The sequence below is a fragment of the Pleurodeles waltl genome, chromosome 3_1 (genome assembly GCF_031143425.1).
Source record: "Pleurodeles waltl isolate 20211129_DDA chromosome 3_1, aPleWal1.hap1.20221129, whole genome shotgun sequence".
Lineage (NCBI taxonomy): Eukaryota > Metazoa > Chordata > Amphibia > Caudata > Salamandridae > Pleurodeles > Pleurodeles waltl.
The window spans coordinates 796,294,182-796,313,011 of NC_090440.1; the positions used below are offsets into that span (position 1 = coordinate 796,294,182).

Consider the following 18,830-nt stretch of genomic DNA (forward strand, 5'->3'; position numbering starts at 1 on the left):
CCTCAAGGATGGAAGTGAAAAGAAACAGTAAAAGTTTCTTCCTGAGAACAAGATACACAAGAGGCGGATGAGACAATGGAGTTACAGACAAGACGGAAGAAGCAAAGATACCGTGAAAGAAAATGTTATAGTTAGCACAGATTTGCTGAGTTTAGGTCATCAATTTAGTTGTTGATTGGCTGAAATGAAACCACCCCATAGACTGACCAATCAGGAGTTAATTCGAATTTAGTATAACAACCTGTGTAGAATGATTATGTAGGCTCCTTCTTCTAGAGTTATTCTTGGAGAGCAGACGAGGGTCGAGATAGCTATCATTAGGCCCTTATCTTCTGATGATATAACTGATGGTATCCTCAAGCTGAAGCTGATCATTTGCTGTTACTACCTTTGTGCTAATGTATGTTATTAAATGTGAATTGTCTCTCTCTTGCTTTCCAGGTACCAGCTGCAACTAAGGATTTTATTGCTGCACATTAATTGTTTTTTTTTAGGGGTTTTCTAAATTTGTGTTACTAAATTCTCTTCACATGAAGCCCAACATGTTAATGCTAATTTGTGGTTAGTTAGGGAATTAATCTTGATATGCTCATGGTTTGTTTTGAGCATTTGATGCTGAACTAATGTATACTCTGCCATTATTACCAGTTTTTGTATTATTAATAAGTGTGATTCTTCTGGAGATAATTTGTTTAATTGTATCAAATTGAGTTACATATGTCGTTCTAACCAACAGCTATTGATCTTACATGCTTATCATTTGCGTTTGAGAGTTATTTTCGTGACATTAGCATTGTTAGTATAGGGAAATAAATCTATGACTTTTAATTACTAAACTGGTGTAGTTATTGACTGAAGCTTTATAATATTGAATGTTGATGTTTTTGATGGAACTCAGACCTCCCATTGGTGACATCCCCTCAAACCTATGTCTCTTCAATCCATCATCCTCAAGCGCTAAATCCACTATTCTGTATTGATAATAGCTAGGATTCTGTGGCGCGTTAGCAGTTTTTGGTAGCAGATTACAGTTACATCATTGTTTTGATGATGTCATAATGGGTCTGTGAGGTTCGGGTGTATCAATGTGGTTCACTTGTACTTTCTTTCTTTCTTCATAATTGTTAAACGGATTTAACATGATGAGTGGCTAGTTGCCTTAAGTGACAATCCCCGGTTCTTGGAGACCCCCCTAGGTTGATGGGTATGTTCTTGGTGGTATTTGTTTGTATTTTAATGAGGTGAATAAAGTGTTTGCACTTGCACAGCTTTAGCTAATTTGCAGATGTTCCTGTTGAATGCGAGTTTAGAGGAGTAGAGATACTTAAATTAGTGATTAGATGGAGTGGGTGTACGCCTATAGGTATGAGAGTAGGGAAGCGGCGTTCTTCATTTGAGTGTGGCGCTTGATGTAGGTAAAATTATCCACGTGGTTGTTGATGACAGACCTAAAGAGAGAGAGAGGTCTGGGACTCCGGAGTATTAGGACAAGTGTAGAGAAACACTTGGTATATGTTGTAATTCATTCATTTAATAGACCGATCTGTTGAGATTGGTGAATTGAGTTTGTGAGAAATTGGTGTGAATAAGAATATACTGAAGACTTGGTGAGTACTAAGTGTACTAGACAATAATCCAAGGAACAGTGGAGTAGTAAAGTTTGCTGGTCGAAGTTTAGTCACGATTGTGGGAACTGTGAAAAAGGAGTTGGGGAAAGCTGAAGGTTTCTTTGGAAGGTTCTGAAGAGTTTGTGTTACCCTACCTGTAGTAAATGAGCGAATTTGTTTTCTTATCTTTAAGATAGCTTGTGAATTAATATTGCGTTGTTTTGTGTGTGGGTTGTGAAATGTTAGTATGATAGACTTTGTCAGCATCTCAGCGAAGGTGCTGAGGGGAGTGAATGTGTTGAGAGTGGCGTAGTAGTGCCGCAATGGGATTGGTTGATCAACAGAAAGGAGTCGTGCACAGATTTGTCAATCAGTCCGATAATAGAGTAACACGATTGGAAGGCAAGGAGAGTTGAACAGAATTGTGGGATTGCAGTCACTTTACATGATTGGTTATTCTTTCGTTAACTTTGTTTACTGCTTGTTGAGTTGCTTTTGTTTAAGTTGAGTTTGAAATAAATTTTTTTGTGGATACAGAGTTTGAATAAATTGAGTCAAAATGAAGTTTTTCAAACCTTTGAGATGTGCGTTGGGGGTGACAAATACATTCCAGTATTGGAAGGAGAGATTTGTCCGCCTGAAAATACTCCAGCATATATTGTGTTTAAGGAGAGAGGTGCAGCGGCATGTCTTTGGATTGAAGCATTGGGTCAAAATCACAAAGAAAGAAGGTTGTTTAGCTTTTCCAGAACATGGTACATTCAATTTAAGAATTCTGAATAAGCTGAGAACGAAGATGTACAGTCTTAAACCTCCACCGAGGCCAGCGCAGTATGAGGCATTAGCTGTATGGGAGCTGGTAGCGAAGGAACAGCAGGCTTTACAATATGAAAAGAAAATGAGAAGGGTAGAAAAAACTGTGCCTGAAACAATGTGGGATGAGGAACAAAAAAGATGGAGAGAAGATAACCTAATCCTGCATAACTTATTTCCAGCAAGAACCAATGAAGACGAGGTTAAAACACAAGATGGAAATAAAAAGAAGGGTTCAATAGAACAGAACGCAAAAGAGCCGAAAAGGAATATGTTTAACGATGATGAAATGGAGGAAGACGAGGCGGTTAACCATGTTGTAGAAACATATCTTCCACCAGATGTGAGATAGGAGAATACAAATGGGAGTGGTATGAGTAACATAATTCCTACTGCACCATTAACTTCAGAATCAGCGAGGGCTGACCTGAGTCATGAGAGAATTCAGATGCAGAGTAGTTTTAATGACTCGTTGAGCAATAGACAACAGTTTGAAATGAACATTCCTGAGGTACAGTCAGAGATCCAGACAGTGAGGACAATGGCAAACATAGTACTGTCACATGGTCATCAAGGTACAAAGATAGGAAAACCTGTACATATACATATTCCACAAATGCAGAGCATGAGAGCAGGACAAACACCGGGAGCTGGAACACTGATGAATCCAGATGCAATTACTGTACCTATTACGATGGGTCCAGTGTCTCCGTTATATGTTCGAGTAGACAACAGTGGAGAGAATGAATTGCTAAATGTGCAGAATAGACAGGGACCAAGTTAAAATGAGACAAATTCTCGTATAGATTTGTCACCTGTCGAGACATCAGGAACAATGGTCCAACAACCTAGTACGAGTTCAGGGGGAAGGGCGAGGAGCAGGTGCACAAGCAAATGGAATATCCCTGAAAGGTGCTGATGCAGATATGCTAATTGAAATTAATAATGAGTATTATGCATTATTAACTGATGAAAATAATTATTACAATGAATAGTTAGAGAAATTAATATGCAGGTTTAGAAATGTGACCACAAATAGTGGCAGCCAATGCTTATGAATTATACTAAAAATAATTGAAATATATGAAAACAATGAAAATGAATAATAAAAAATGTAGTAATATGTCATAATGAGATGTACAACGTATATTTTGCTTTATATTGTAGAGCTAACTTAGCTGGGGTCATGGCCTAGTTTTGCCAGGCCTCGTGCAGAAACAGAAATTAATAATGAACGTTGTAGAAGCTGCTAGTGCATCTGAACTGTCCTCGACCCTCTCATGTTAATGTTGCTTAGCTAGAAATTTCTGCAATGTGCCAACGAACAGGAGATGATGAAGTCAATTTGATACAATTATGTGTAGAGTAGGCTTAATGTACTTTCCCAGGACATGAACAATGAAGACTCTGACTGAAGAGAAAGATACCTGAAGAGATGGATGATGACAACATCGTACATTTAACCAATCAAGAAGCCGTGAAAGACTAAATATTAGAACTCATAGATTTGTATAATTAAATGCATTGGATAGCGTCACATATGGTGATTAGTGAACCAATTGGGAATCAGGGGGATGGACTGTCATGACAAGGGGCTTAAACTTCAGATGTGGCAGAGGAGAGATGAATGCTGATGACGTCTGAAGAGGCGTTCCGAGATCCTGACATTGGGCTTATACTCTTGAAAGCCTGATGTGTTTGCTGAACGACTGATGACCTGAAGACGAAGACTGACTTTGTTGCTGATCCATTCTCTGGATAGGTAGCTATGACAATGTGACTGATTAACATTTGTGCCTTTCCATCTAGGTACCAACTGCGCTGTGTTATAGTTTTTCCTCTTAGTTAGATGTTTTTCCAAATTCACGTTTTGCAAATTCTTTTTCGCATGAAGTCCCACATGCTGATGCCAATCTTGGTTAGCTAGGGGCATCTTGGGTGACTTTGACAGTGACAAATGATTGACGGACTGAATTGCTGAACTCTGCTATTAATGATTGCTTATTCAATTTTGCTAGCTTATGTTGAAGCTTTAGAGCAAATGTTTTTACAAGTATTAATTACATTATGTTATTGGTGGTCGTTAACGAACTGATATTGAGTTGATTAAATGGAGTTTGAAATAACCATGCGCCTTAGTATTGTAACCAATAGGGAATAAAATCTTTAAAACAATATTTTGAGTTGTGGTCATTTATGAATTGTTGATGAAATTATCAGTTGATTAAAGTTTTCTATTAGTAGTTATTGATTGTGTATTAAACACACTGGTCACTACATGGCTAGAATACTCCATGCGATCCAAAAGGTTCATTGGCCTATACGCGTCCCCTTGTAAGTTTACTTAGTAAGGACCAGGCGCGCTAACAAAGGCTTGTCTGCACAAGAAATAACAGAAAGGACTTAAATAGTTCAAAACAACAGGAGAGAAAGGAAAAAGAGGAAGAAATGACAAACAGAGTAAGATTAAATATGGAAGGGAGTGAACTTTTAGATGGAACAATGGGAGTGAACAGACTTGACTATTATACCGAAGGGCAATTGAGATACCTGTGTAAAGTCATTACAAAAGGAGCGAACAGAGTTTATCAACAGTTACACAATGTAGCAGATGATTACGACATTGATTTGACTAAGATGAAAACATTGAGAAGGAGTAATAGGCTAGGTTTGGAGGAAGAAGACTTTGTTCACATGAGATCTGCAGGGATGAGAACACATCTCAAAGAGTTACTTGAGAAGGTGCAGGTTTGGAGGGAATTGGATAAATGGGAGAGTAAATGGGACAGAAAATGGGAGAGACCTAAGAAAGATGATGGGATACAAACAGGAGATGCAGTAAAAATGCTACCAATGAGAGAAACGCCAGGAGGGAATTTTATTAAGGTACCTTGGAATAGAAGTGACATCATAAGTTTTACAAATGATTATCCAAGACTGAGAGAGAAGCCAATGGAGTGGTATCAGCAGACGGATAAGTTTGTGAAACTTTCAAAGTGTCTTTGGGAAGTCTTGAACACACTTTTTGACATTGTGGTGCTAGCATATTTGTGGGTTGAATGTAAAAGGAGCGTTGATTGGACGACGAGTGAACCTCACAAAGATTTAAAAACAGGTGCGCCATCTCCCGAAGTAATGAAATATATTACTATAAAGTCATTGAATTTCTGAAAACAAGAGTTTGGCCGAAAAGTGTTGATTGGCAGCGCATTGAAAGAACAACACAAGAAGGGAAGGAGTCAGTTCATGCGTATTATGAGAGATTGTTGAAGGCATTCAAACAATTTAGTCGTGTAGAAACTATTGAAAAAGAAAACATGAATTATTTGGTGTTCAGATTTGTCGATGGGATGAAATCAGAAGTGAGTCAAATGATTAAGAGTAATTTGCTATGTTGGCAGGCAAAGCCTATTGATGAGGTTCTGCAGTATGCTAAATATTGTAGTGATGAAATTGAGTTGAAACAAAAGAAGCTGAAAGAAAAAGGCGAGAGGGATGCAGATTAAGGCGGCGCAGAAAGGGATGCAGGGAAATTGACAACAGTTGCCACAGGGAAATGGTTTGTTTCAGAATCAAGGTCGTGGTAGAGGACGAGGAATGATGCTTCCAGTAGTTAATAGAAATGTGGACTTGAGTTCAGTGGTGATGCAGGATGAGCAGCAGGGGCGAAAAGTATTACCTTGCCACATTTGCGGATTGCTGGGACATTGGAAAAGACAGTGTCCGATGTTGAATCAGGGGGCAGGAATGATTCAAACAAATGGTGTCAATTCATTTCAAGGCATGAGAGGACCTAGAATGAGAGGTCAAAATCGAAATTTTCAGAATAATGTGAATAACATGCAAGGTTTTCAACCTTTACAGCCGATGCAACAAATGAAAAATGTGCCTACCCCAGGTACAAGTACAAATGCAACAAATGCAGTCACAGGTGCAGATGGTGCCTGTACAGCAAATGCAAATACCGAGACAGGTTCAATCAATACAGAGCCCAATGGAACAGCAACAGGTTATGCTTTCGCAGGTGGTCACGAGTCAGAGTAAAAACAAATGTATAAAAACACAGTTAAGCAATTTCCCTTAGAAAGTGAGAGTGAAATAAACGCTGAATGGCCATTCAGTAGTTCAGATGAGGAGGAGTTCATGATGGGTGCATCATTAGATGTGGATCAGAGAGGTCCTTATGTGCAGTGTGAAGTACATGGCCATGAGGTTAGTTTTTTGGTCGACACAGGAGCAACGCCCTCAATGATAAGGACAGTGGAAGTACCAGACATGCCTGTTTCTGAAAGGACAGTGCAGATAGTAGGTGTTGCAAATAAACAGTTGGTTAATGCCCTTACAGAACCAGTCCTTGTGAAAATTGGAAATTTCAGAGACTACCAGAGTTTTGTTGTTTGTTACTCCAGTCCAGTATCGTTGTTGGGAAGAGATTTGTTATGCAAAATAAATTGTTTAATTATGTGTTCCAGAAAGGGAATTACAATGGAGACCATTAGTGTTAATGAGGAAGATTTGTCAGCCGATGAGGGAAAAAGGATGAGAGGTTGTGAACCAGCTTTGTTGAATGTGGAAGAGGAGCAGGTTGTCGATAGGGTTGAGACACACGAAAAACACAATTTGGAGGACCTAATGAGTTTCTTTCCAGTGATTGAAAAGAAAGACTTGCTGAGTGATTTGCAGGATAGGGTTAAAATCAAAGGTTTGGTATTTTTACAGGAAAAGACATTGGTTTGATTAAAGGAGTTGATGGAGTCAAGGTGGCAGTGAAAGAGAATGTGGTGTTCCTACAAACAGCTCAATACCTGATGACAAATTAAATTATAGAAGGAATAAGACCACTGCTAGAACAGTTTTTGGAACAAGGAGTTTTGAAAGAAGTGATGAGCAGTCCATGTAATTCAGCAATCATGGGTTTGAAGAAGCCGAATGTGAAAATACGCTTGGTTCAAGATTTAACAAAAATAAATGACATTGTAGTGAAGTGTTGTCCGGTGGTACAAAATCGAGCAGTAATGTTTCAGATTTCATGTGATGTAGAGTGGTTAACAGTCATTGATTTGTGCCAACCATTTTTTTCAGTACCTCTTCATGAGGACAGCAGATACCTCTTTGGTTTCAAATTCCTGACTAGAGTCTACTGTTGGTGCAGGATTACTCCAGGGTTTTCAGAATCACCATTGATTTTCAATCAGATTTTGAAAAAGAACTTGGAGTCGTTGGTAATGCCCTATAAGTCGACCTTAGTACAGTACATTGATGATTTACTAATCGCTTCGAAGAGAAATTAAGGCTGTAGGGAGGATACGATTGCATTGTTGAATATCCTGGGAGACAATGGTCATAAAGTTTCTCCAGCTAAGTTGCAATACTGTCAGCAAGAGGTGAAGTATTTGGGACATTTGATTTAGAAAGGGTCTAGAAGAATTTCCAGAGAGAGAGTGGCGGCAATAATGAAAATGAAAATGCCAAGTTCCCAAAAGGAGTTGAGAATTTTATTTGGGAATGGTAGGTTATTGTCGACAGTGGATCCCGAATTTTTCAGCAGTTTCAAAGCCATTGCAAAGATTGACACATAAGGATGTTTCAGATCCTATAATGATGGATGAGGCGTGTGTGAGAGCTTTCACTGAGCTGAGAGTTTGTGTCAAGCACCAGCTTTAGGTATGTCTGACCACACAAAACCTTTCCTATTGTTTTGTCATGAGAGAGATGGATGTTCTTGGTCTGTCTTAACACAAAAACATGGTCATGTCAATCGCCCAGTAGCATATTTTTCAGCTACCATGGACAATGTTGCAGCAGCCCTACCCGGATGCCTGAGAGCTGTCGCAGCTGTTGAGCAGAGTATAACTCAAAGTGAAAATATTGTGATGGGTTATCCTCTGACAGTGATGGTACCTCATTCAATAGAAACCTTATTGACAAGGTCAAAGACACAATATTTGACAAATGCAAGATTGACTCGTTATGAAACAGTTATTCTAGGGGCACCAAATGTGAAAATAAAAAGGTGCACAGTGCTTAACCTGGCAACATTATTACCAAATGAGGGGGAAGATCTGTCCAACATAGAGGATGTTGAACATGATTGTTTGGAAGTGACAGAACTTTGTACCAAACCAAGAGAGGACATTAAAGACACCTGTTTAGAGGACAATGATCAAATTATTTTTGTTGATGGTTCCTGCTTATGAGACAACAGGGGTGCATTGAGAGTGGGGTATGCAGTGTGTACAGTCACAGGCATACTAGAAGCTTCATGGCTTAAATGAGTGATATCTGCACAAGTCTCTGAGCTGGTGGCTCTTACTAGAGCATGTCAATTATAAGATCAAATGCAGGTTACAATCTACACTGATAGTCAGTATGGATTTGGACTTGTGCAGGATTTTGGGCAAATTTGGTCACAGAGAGGGTTCCTAAGTTCTTCAGGATCACCTATAAGAAATGGGGAAAAGATACATCGGGCCAGATGTAGCAACCCGTTTGCGAGTCGCAAACGGCGAAAATCGCCGTTTGCGACTCGCAAACGTGGGTTTGCTATGCAGAAATGCATTTTGCGAGTCGGATCCGACTCGCAAAATGCATTTCAGACTCGCTAATAGGAAGGGGTGTTCCCTTCCTATTAGCGACTCGCACTGGTATGCAATTCCATTTGCGGCCGCGAAAGCGGCCGCAAATGGACTCGCAGTTACCATCCACTTGAAGTGGATGGTAACCCAGTCGCAAACTGGAAGGGGTCCCCATGGGACCCCTTCCCCTTTGTGACTGGACCAGATATTAATTTTTCAGGGCAGGGAGTGGTCCAAGGGACCACTCCCTGCCCTGAAAAACCGAAACTAAAGGTTTCGGATTTTTTTAAAGTGCAGCTCGTTTTCCCTTAGAGAAAACGGGCTACACTTTAAAAAAAAAAAACCTGCTTTATTGACAAGCAGGTCGCTAACATGGAGGCCTGCTGACGTCAGCAGGCCTCCATGTTAGCGAGTGCCTATACTCGCAATGGGGCCGCAATTTGCGACCCACCTCATGAATATTCATGAGGTGGGTCATTGCGACCCCATTGCGAGTTGCAGTCGGTGTCTGAGACACCGTACTGCATAGCAATTTGCGAGTTGCAAATTGCGAGTCGCAGGGACTCGCAATTTGCAAGTCGCAAATTGCTTTTTTCGTACATCTGGCCCATGATTTGCTACAGGCAGTGCAGAAACCTGAGAAAATTGCGTTGGTCAAATGCAGTGCACACCAAAGAGGACATGATTATGTAACTTTGGGAAATGCTTATGCAGACCAGGTTGCAAAATTGTGTGCTCTAAATGGAATTTCATTCAAGGGAAATTGGGAATTGATGTCTGAAAATGAAGAAATGTATGCCAATTTTACTGTGCAGCTAGTGAGACACTAGATGAATTGAAAGTAATACAGAACAATGTTCCAGAAGAGGAAATCAGAGATTAGATTAGACATCGATGCATACAGAGGGAGGATGAGATTTGGGTGACAACAGAAGGAAAGGTAGTCTTGCCAAACAGTCTACTGATGCAAATGGTGAGATATTACCATGGTCAAACACATACTGGAAGGGATGCAATGATCAGGAGTTTTAAACAATTCTGGTACAATCCAAAATTCAGGCAAGAGGCAGAGCTGGTATGCCGTAGGTGCATAATATGCCAGCAAATGAATGTCGGCAAAGGAACAATTGTCAACATGGGTCACATAGGTATGGCAGGAGGTCCATTCAGTAGAACGCAAATGAATTTCATGGAGATGCCTGCATATGCCGGTTTGTAATATGTGTTGGTGATTATGTGCATTTTCAGTCACTGGATTGGGGCTTACCCGACAAGGAGAAATGACAGTCTAACTGTGGCTAAATTGCTTTTGTGAGAACTAATTCCACGTTTTGTTTTTCCGGTCTCAATTGAATCAGATAGGGGTACACATTTCAATAATGAGGTGATAAAATTTATTTTTTCGGCATTAAACATTCAGCAAAGATTGCATTGCAGTTATCGCCCAGAACCTTCAGGTCTAGTAGAACAAATGAATGGAATGCTGAAATCACGATTGGCAAAAGTGTGTGCATCAACAAATTTAAAATGGCCAAGTGCTTTACCTCTAGTACTAATGTCAAGGAGAAGTATACCTGACAAAAAGACTGGGTTATCTCTGCATGAGATATTGATGGGGAGAGCAATGAGATTACCAGAAATACCTGCAAACACACTTGGGAAGATTACAGATGATATGGTGGTAGATTACTGCAAAAACCTGGCTGAGGTGGTTTGGTCTTTTTCTCATCCGGTGGAAGTTGCAACAGCTCAACAAACACAAGGTCAAGGACATAGTCTGACAGCAGGAGGCTGGGTGCTTATACGGAAGCACGTGCGAAAGTCTTGCCTTGAACCACGTTGGAAGGGACCTTATCAAATCGTGCTCACTACAACAACTGCTGTGAAGTGTGCTGGATTGCCGAACTGGGTGAGAGAAGGAACTGTTGAGATTACCAACAGTCGAGAATACAGGAAACAGAGGAAAAGAGAGTGAGCAAAAAAATCGAGAATGACAGGGATGTACCTACTCCTATAACAGATGAAAGAGAACAAAACTAAGAAGAGGTTGAGCAAGCTGCAAAAGGAGAAGAATAAGTCCAAGAAGAAGTGAGACTGGTTTTTATCTGAGGAGGGTGTCCTCGAACGAGAACGAAAAGCAGGAAACAACAGAAGAAAGATCTGCACAGAGGAGAGTGACCTCAGTAGAAGGTGGTTTGTCAAACCAAACCAAAGATGAGACAGACCCCGTTGGGAGAGGAATTGAGGACAGTCCCGCCCCAGTGGATTATACTCTTCCAGAACCAAATGCAGGAACAACTGAAGAGAAAGGTCCAAAGGTAAGTGAAGACTCAATTCTGAGAAGACTATTGACAAAAGGAACATTGAAATGAGACAATTGGCCAGAAAAAACTGCAGAAAAAGGAAAGATTGATGTGATACCATCAATGCCAGAGGAAGGAGAGTTGCCTGGAGAAGAACATGCTAGTGGAGAAGATAGTGAAAGTGGAAGGTGACCAAAAAGGAAAAGAGTTGCAAGTAGACGATATGCTGGACCTGAATGGGCATATTTAAATACAAGTGAATGGCAAGAAGAATTTTTGAGTTATTGTTTTGACAGAGACTTAGAAAATTCTGACTTTGGGATGCGAACATTCACAAGAAAGAGACATTGGGTTAAAGAGAATGAAAATTGAGTATTAAAACTTATACTGCAAAGACAGAAATTTAAAATTACTGGAAAAGACAAATGAACAACTGAAATTAGACAAGCTGCTATACCGAACTTGACAAAGCAACTGTCTAAGAGTGAATGATTTCATCATTAAAAAAAAAAAAAAAAAAAACATTTTAGGAGGGATTTTTGAATGGTTTTTTTTAAATTTTTTGGAAGATTTGAGTTTTTGTTTTTTTCCTAACATAGAAAATGAGTAATTCACACGACCAAAACTGTAGGATTAGTTGTTGCAAAGTGCTTGGTATTGGTCTAGCAGTAACGAGTGTGTTAATATGTTTATTGTTATTTGTGGGAGTGTCTGTTTATGAGATTGATGGAGCAAATCAGACTGCGGAAATGAGTTCTTTAGACTTGGCTGATAAGTCATTAACCAACAATAGATTTAGGATAGATGTCAAATACTTACATGAGGAAAAAGAGCTTTTATCTAATGTTTTCTATCACTTATTGCATGAGTACGTTGAAGTGATGGATGCGACTGATTGTTGTATATGTACGCAGATTCCAACTTCAGTAGAAGGAGGAACTACTACACATAGCTTACCTGTGACTTATTCTATAAGCTGCAGTCTTTTGCTAACATGTTTCTATAATCAAGAATATATTCAATATGTTTAAGTTTTGATTGGCTGCTGTATTTTTTGCAGTAAAGAGAGAGAGAAGCATAATCCTCGCCTCTGTGTCCTTAATAGAATTGAAAATATTCTTGACGCGTAAACTAGAATTTTTTTTATTCTATGTCCGGAGGCTTCGGATTATGCTAGTTCAAAGCTGATCTACCACCGATGTAACCACATCCACAATTAGTTTATGATAAAATATTTTTAAAATGGAATCTAATGACCAATCAGCCGCTTTCATAATATCCTCTAAAAGAGAACCAACCGAGAATGCCTTAGAGGCCATTGCTCCTCTGACTAAACATGCTCCAAACATAGAAATATCTATACCAGCTTCCTGCAGGAGCCATCGAACCCAGCGTGCCAAAGTAGCTACAGATACGGGACCAAAAGGTTTCTGGAGGGAAATCAATAATTGTCCCTGACAATCTCTACGTAATTCACGGGTACATTCCTCATATGCTTTTAAACATTTCACAATACACAATTTCTGATGGTGAGGAAAAGCTGGATAAGAAACACATCTGGAAGATGACTTTGTACGATTAGAAATAGTAAGAGAAACTCCAGAAGGAGTAAATACTCTACCCGCTATATCCCGTGCACGAACATCTGACACTCTCCGACAGGACAAAAGACACAGCAACATAGTCAACTTCGCCGAGAGTTGTTTGCGAGAAAGATCCTCATTACACAGCCAGGCCATCAAGAATTTAAGGACTATATCCACATCCCAAAGGGAAGAATATTTAGGGTGAGGAGGATTAATCATTCTGACTCCATGAAGGAGTTTACAAACTAATGGGTGCTCCCTCACCGGCTTCTCTTCAATAGGGGGATGACCAGCAGAAAATCGCTGATCTGAGATTGTTGATGGCTCTATATGCTACGCCCTGAGCAGCTAAGTCGGAAAGAAAATTGACGATCATAGCAATGGAGGACCCCAAGGGATCAACACCTTGCTCACCGCACCAACACACCCATTTCTTCCATGAAGATTGATATATTTTGTGAGTGGAAGGAGCCAAAGATTGGGACAAGAAAAACACTGCATTGTCCGAAACACCCAGCACTTGCCAGCGTCTCTGGAAATTCTCCACGACAAAAGGACCAACTGCCCCGTTTTTATCAGAGGATGAGCGGACCCCACTGGGTCCAACAGCAGTTGAGGGTCAGGCGGAATCGCAATTGGGAGAGCACACGACATAGACATTGCCACATGGAACAAAGGCTGTGCTTTCCAAATGGGGGTCACCAAAATCAATTCTGTTTTCTGTCTCCTCGTCAGAGAGTACTCTCTGAATCATGACAAATGGAGGAAATGCATAAAGGATCCCCATCTCCCAAGACTGGAGAAAAGCATCCGTCCCCGACGCTAAAGTGTCCGGTCTCCAACTGAAGAATCGAGTCAATTGAGCATTGAGTCTCGAGGCAAAGAGATCTATCACACAAGGACCCCACTGAAGGTTCAACCTTGCGAAGATGTGAGGGTTCAGTTGCCAATCCCTGTCATCCCTGAGAAAGAGGGAATTCCAGTCTGAAATCAGATTGGCTCGACCCGGAAGGTATTCCACAGTCACTGAAACGTGGTGTTGCAGACAAAACTACCAAAACTCATTTGCGATTTCCACCAGAACACGGGACCTGGTCCCTCCCAGGCGATTGATATACTGGACCGCTGAAATGTTGTCCATCCGAAGAAGAATACAACACTTCGCTTGACGTTGAGATAGTGAGCGAATTGCAAATGCTCCCGCTAATAGTTCCAGGCAGTTTATATGAAGGTTCAACTCTTCATGGGACCATCAGCCACCCATCTGAATCAGACCAAAACGAGCCCCCCTGCCCCAACGGCTGGCCTCCGATTCTATAATCACTTCCGGGCTTGAAGCAAAGATGGCTCTGCCATTCCATGCATCCATGTGGGCCAACCACCAATCTATCTCCGCTCTGGCTTCTGTTGACAGAACGATCTGTTCCGCATAAGATAAACCCTTGCGAAGATGAAGGATCTTCAGCCGTTGTAAGGCTCGATAATGAAGAGGGCCAGGAAAGATTGCTTGAATGGACGATGTTAACAGACCCACTAAACGCGCAAGGGCCTTCAATTATATAGTCGGAGAGGCAAGGGCTATCCTCAACTCTTTCTTGATGGAAGTCCTCTTTGTAAGTGGCAACAACAATTGGGTTTTGATGGAGTCGACTTGAAAACCTAAGAATTCGATAATCTTGGAAGGGGTCATAATTGACTTTTCTGAATTGCTGAGAAACCCTAGGTCCTGAAGAAGTTGAATCGTCCAAGAAGGATGAAGAAGGACCGATTCCCCTGATTGAGCCATGATTAGGATGTCGTCTAAATAAATGATGAGACAAACTCCTCTTTCCCTGAGAAGTTGAACCAGTGGCATCAGGAGTTTGGTAAAACACCAGGGGGGCGGAAGAAAGGCCGAAAGGAAGAACAGCAAATTCATACCAAATCCCACTCCAACAGAATTGAAGATAACGGCGGTGTGGTTCGAAAATAGGGACCGTGAGGTAGGCGTCCTTGAGATCTAAACGAACTAAGAAATCGCCTTCTTGAAGAATATCTCTCAAAAGATGGATGCCTTCAACCTTGAAATGTCGGTAAACGACCCAAGAGTTGAAATCTCTCAGATTGAGAACTAGGCGAGACCCTCCTCCTTTTTTCTGAACCAGAAAAATGGAGCTGACGTTGTGGAGTGACGACTGGCACGGAAAATGGCACGTTTCTGCAGCAGAAGTGCTATGTCGTCGTCCATGAAAGAACTCTCTGCTAGGGAAAAAAAAAATAGGTCGCAGAAGTGACTCCTGAATAGGAGAGGTGTAAAATTCTATTCTGTATCCCCGCACCGTTTGGAGAATCCACGGGTCTTGAGAGATACTCTCCCATGCTTTTACGTGTTGTTTTAACTGACCCCCTAGAAAAACTGTTGAAAACAGAATGATTCTCACCTGTGGAATTTTCGTCAACTGAGTTGAAGCCGCCTCTGTTGTTGCGGAAACCGCAAACTCTACGGTTTCTCGTTGGATAGATTCCAGATCTGGAATAGTAACCTTGGACCTGTTGGTTGTAGCCTCCAGAGGTCTGGGAGTAACCTCTGCCTGACGCTCGACCCCAGTAGCGTCTGGCCCTAAGAAAAAGGCCCCTGTTGAACATCTTTCTCATTGAAGATTGAGCCTTCTCTAGGGCAGAAAAAGTGGCGATGTACTTCCCTAAGTCCTTTACAAATTTGTCGCCAAAAAGTAAGCCATTCGCTAGAGATCCCGTGTCGTTGGGAGCCAATTCTGCTAGTTTAGGGTCAATTTGCATCAAAAAGGAACGTCTACGCTCCGTGGACATGGCATAGTTGGTGTTGCCCAATAAGCATATGGCTCATTGAGCCCACTCCAGAACAGTCTGAGGGTCCAAGTAAGAATCAAATTCTTTGGCTTGAACTGCCAACTCTAGGATTTTGGTGATTGGCCCTGAAATGTCTGGTAACTTATCTTGGCAACCTTTCCATGCGCGATCTAGTCCTTTTTTAGGATCTTTGGAAAACTTTTTCATAAATGTTGCCATATTGGGGTCTAAATCAGGCGTATCTGCCACTTTACCCATCAAAGAAGGACGAGGGCACTCTGATCGTAAGGTGTTCCGCACATCCCGGTCAAAACCTTTCCTGATGTGATCCTGAACATAGAGAGCAACCTCTGTACAAGGGATTCATTCTGAAGAACGGGGGTGGACTATGTTTTCGGGGTCGAAAGAAAGAGGGGATTAAGAGGAACTATGGTCTTGCACATTATGGGCCTTGCGTTTACGTTTTACGGGAGGTTTGGGATCTTCATGCTCGAGATACGAACCAGAAGAATGTGAGGTAGAAGAAGAAAGGCCATCAGTCAGGGAGGAAGGGTCCAGCCCTGTCTCTGGAACTTCCAAACTATTAAGGGATCCATATCCATGGTCTTGCATCATTGACGCAGCCATGTCCGCCAAAATGTCCGCGGAGGACATGAGTCTTTTTGAGGCTCCTCGGACAGCGCCCGCTTCCGAAGGCTCGTCTTGGAAAACAGAATCAATTAGAGAGTGGCCTCTCAAGTCACGTTGGCCAAAACGCATAAGGGGTTGAGTGAAAGGTTTCAAAGCATTAATAAGAGCCTGGTTAATGGAGTCCTGGACATGATACCCCAGTGCCTCCACTAGTCTTTTCTCCATAAGGTGTTCATTTATTCCAGGTTGATCCTGGTAGTATTCATCCTCTTTGGCGTAGTACGCCATGTTAAAGCAGGATGTATGGAGGAGTTCAATTGGGGGTGGGGAGGGAAGAGCCCCAGCAGGGAGGTGTGCAGATGAGGTTGGAAAAATAAATAAATAAATAAATATCACAGCCAAATTTTTGTATAAGATGTGGAGGGAGCCCCGGCTTCTTCCCTAATGTAAATCTTTTGAACGTTGTACGTGCCCCGTCGGGCGTTCTGAATACTGGGCCCAGGAATACCAAACGCGATCCGAAAGAGCTAAAAATAGACTCCTGTTCAATCGCTGCACGCGAAACAAGCACCTCGCTTCTCAACTCGCACTAAGAAAGCAAGTGCACATGCGCGTCATGGTAGTAAAAAGAGGACTAGTCCTCTTTACGCATGCTCGCGGTCTAGGAGTCCGTAGAACTCCCAAGCAAGACGCGGGTCACGCCTGCTTTTGGGAAGTACCTCGCCGAGGCGAAAGTATTCTGGCTACGATGATCGTGAATAAAAACGATCGAGAGAGCGGCTTAATGAAAATAAAGTACTGCGAATCACGCAGAGCCCGCTCCCACTCCACGCTGTGAATAACAGTAGAACATTCACACAAATATAATAAAAGTTGTACAAAACAAGAAAGAACTTATCTCTAGGCTGCAGCAGCAAAGAAAGAGGTCGGACTGTGTTTGCAGAGACTAATATACAGGAGTCAGCCCTAAGACTGGTGGACATTGTTATATGGGTTCATGGGAATTGTAGTTTCCTGGTTGTTTAAGTTTTGATTGACTGCTGTATTTTTTGCAGTAAAGAGAGAGAAGCATAATCCGAAGCCTCCGGTCCTGACATAGAATTCTGTGGCCCATTAGCACTACCATCAGATAACAAAGTAACAAAAATGCTTTAACCAACTGAAATACCAACAGATAAAGTAACAAAAAATGCTTAACTAACAGAAACAAATGTCAAACATTGTTGCTTCAAAGGAAAGGATAACCTGGTGGACCCCAATGCTTAATATGGGGGTAGAACAAAACAAACCTTGAAAGTAAATATTATTTTTGGCGTGGGAAAACGTCAGCACACTGCCCATACACAGTCTAAACCAAACGTGCACATAATCGGACATCAAATCCGGCTCCATAACGCCTGCTACATATTCAAGAGAGATAAAGTGCATCACAATCTTTATGTAGAGGGAAGACAGACGTCCATTCATTCACAAGTCACGCTCATAAACCATTGACTCGGTGCAAGCACACGCACGATGGGACTGGAGTTTAAATCTAAATCTGTAAATGGGTCATACACAACCCGGAAGTGATCGGGAAAGCCTCCAGATTGGAGCTTCTACAACTGGTAGCACACCACGCAACCCTCCGAGCAGCACTGACCTGCCTGACACCAACTACAGCCACCAGATCCCGCACCAGGAAAGTCCAGAATAGAACGCCAACGTCACGTGCAAGAACGTCACAACTAGTACCGAACTGTGTCCAGTGAATCAGCTTAGAAGTCCCGCCCACTGAAAGTCATGTTTATGGAGAGTGGCCAAGACTCTGGTGGGAGGTTACCTTTCGGATTCGTTTTTCGTGCCGCTGGAAAAGGAAACATTTTTTGTTTTGTTGTATTGAAAAGATGTACGTGAGCCAGTGTAGTGTACACAAGTAGTATGTCAGAGCTTCCAGTAGCGTGTTTTCCACAAGACACTGACTATTGGTCCCTTATTGCAGATTTGTCTTGTTTACGTGACGAAGCGTGTGTTTATGTGCTTGGAACGCCTGCCTAGCGGTGTTTCATTTTATAAATGCATAAACTATTGACGCTGAAAGCCCTGAGTGCAGCGAACAGCACGGTGTAAAAAGAAGTGGATTGCAGCAATAATTTGAAGCATCGAAGCAGTGCATGGATATGTAGGCTTGGGGAAGAGTGTTGGGGAACAGGGAGTAGTGGATGATTATAAGGTTACTGAATGACTCCGTCACCAATGACCCGGTGCTCCAGTTCTGGGTTTTCAGTAACAACCTAATGCTTTCTGGGAGGTTTAGTTCAAATTCACAGAAGTAGATGAGATTATGCTAACGTAGTGAAAACATTGCTTTGTACTGTGCATTTCAAAAAGTAAGGGGACTGTGACCATTAGTTCAGAGGGGGAGGGTTAGGAGTCAAAGGCGTGGCTAAAATGAACAAAGGTGCCTGTATTTTCTTGGTTTTTCGCTTTCAAGTAACTGATATCAAATAACACACACCTTAATTGAAA

At 41.6% G+C, this 18,830-nt stretch overlaps 1 protein-coding gene across 3 annotated transcripts in view; it reads right to left on the minus strand.

Annotated features, from left to right (window-relative positions):
• AKIP1 (A-kinase interacting protein 1) overlaps positions 1-18,091 on the minus strand; it is a 70,075-nt gene extending 51,984 nt beyond the window's left edge. For all 3 annotated transcript variants that reach the window (XM_069223657.1, XM_069223656.1, XM_069223655.1), the window contains exon 1: positions 17,965-18,091. The gene's annotated coding sequence lies outside the window, so the exon portion shown is untranslated. The remainder of the gene's footprint in view (positions 1-17,964) is intronic.
• Positions 18,092-18,830: the final 739 nt, after the last annotated feature.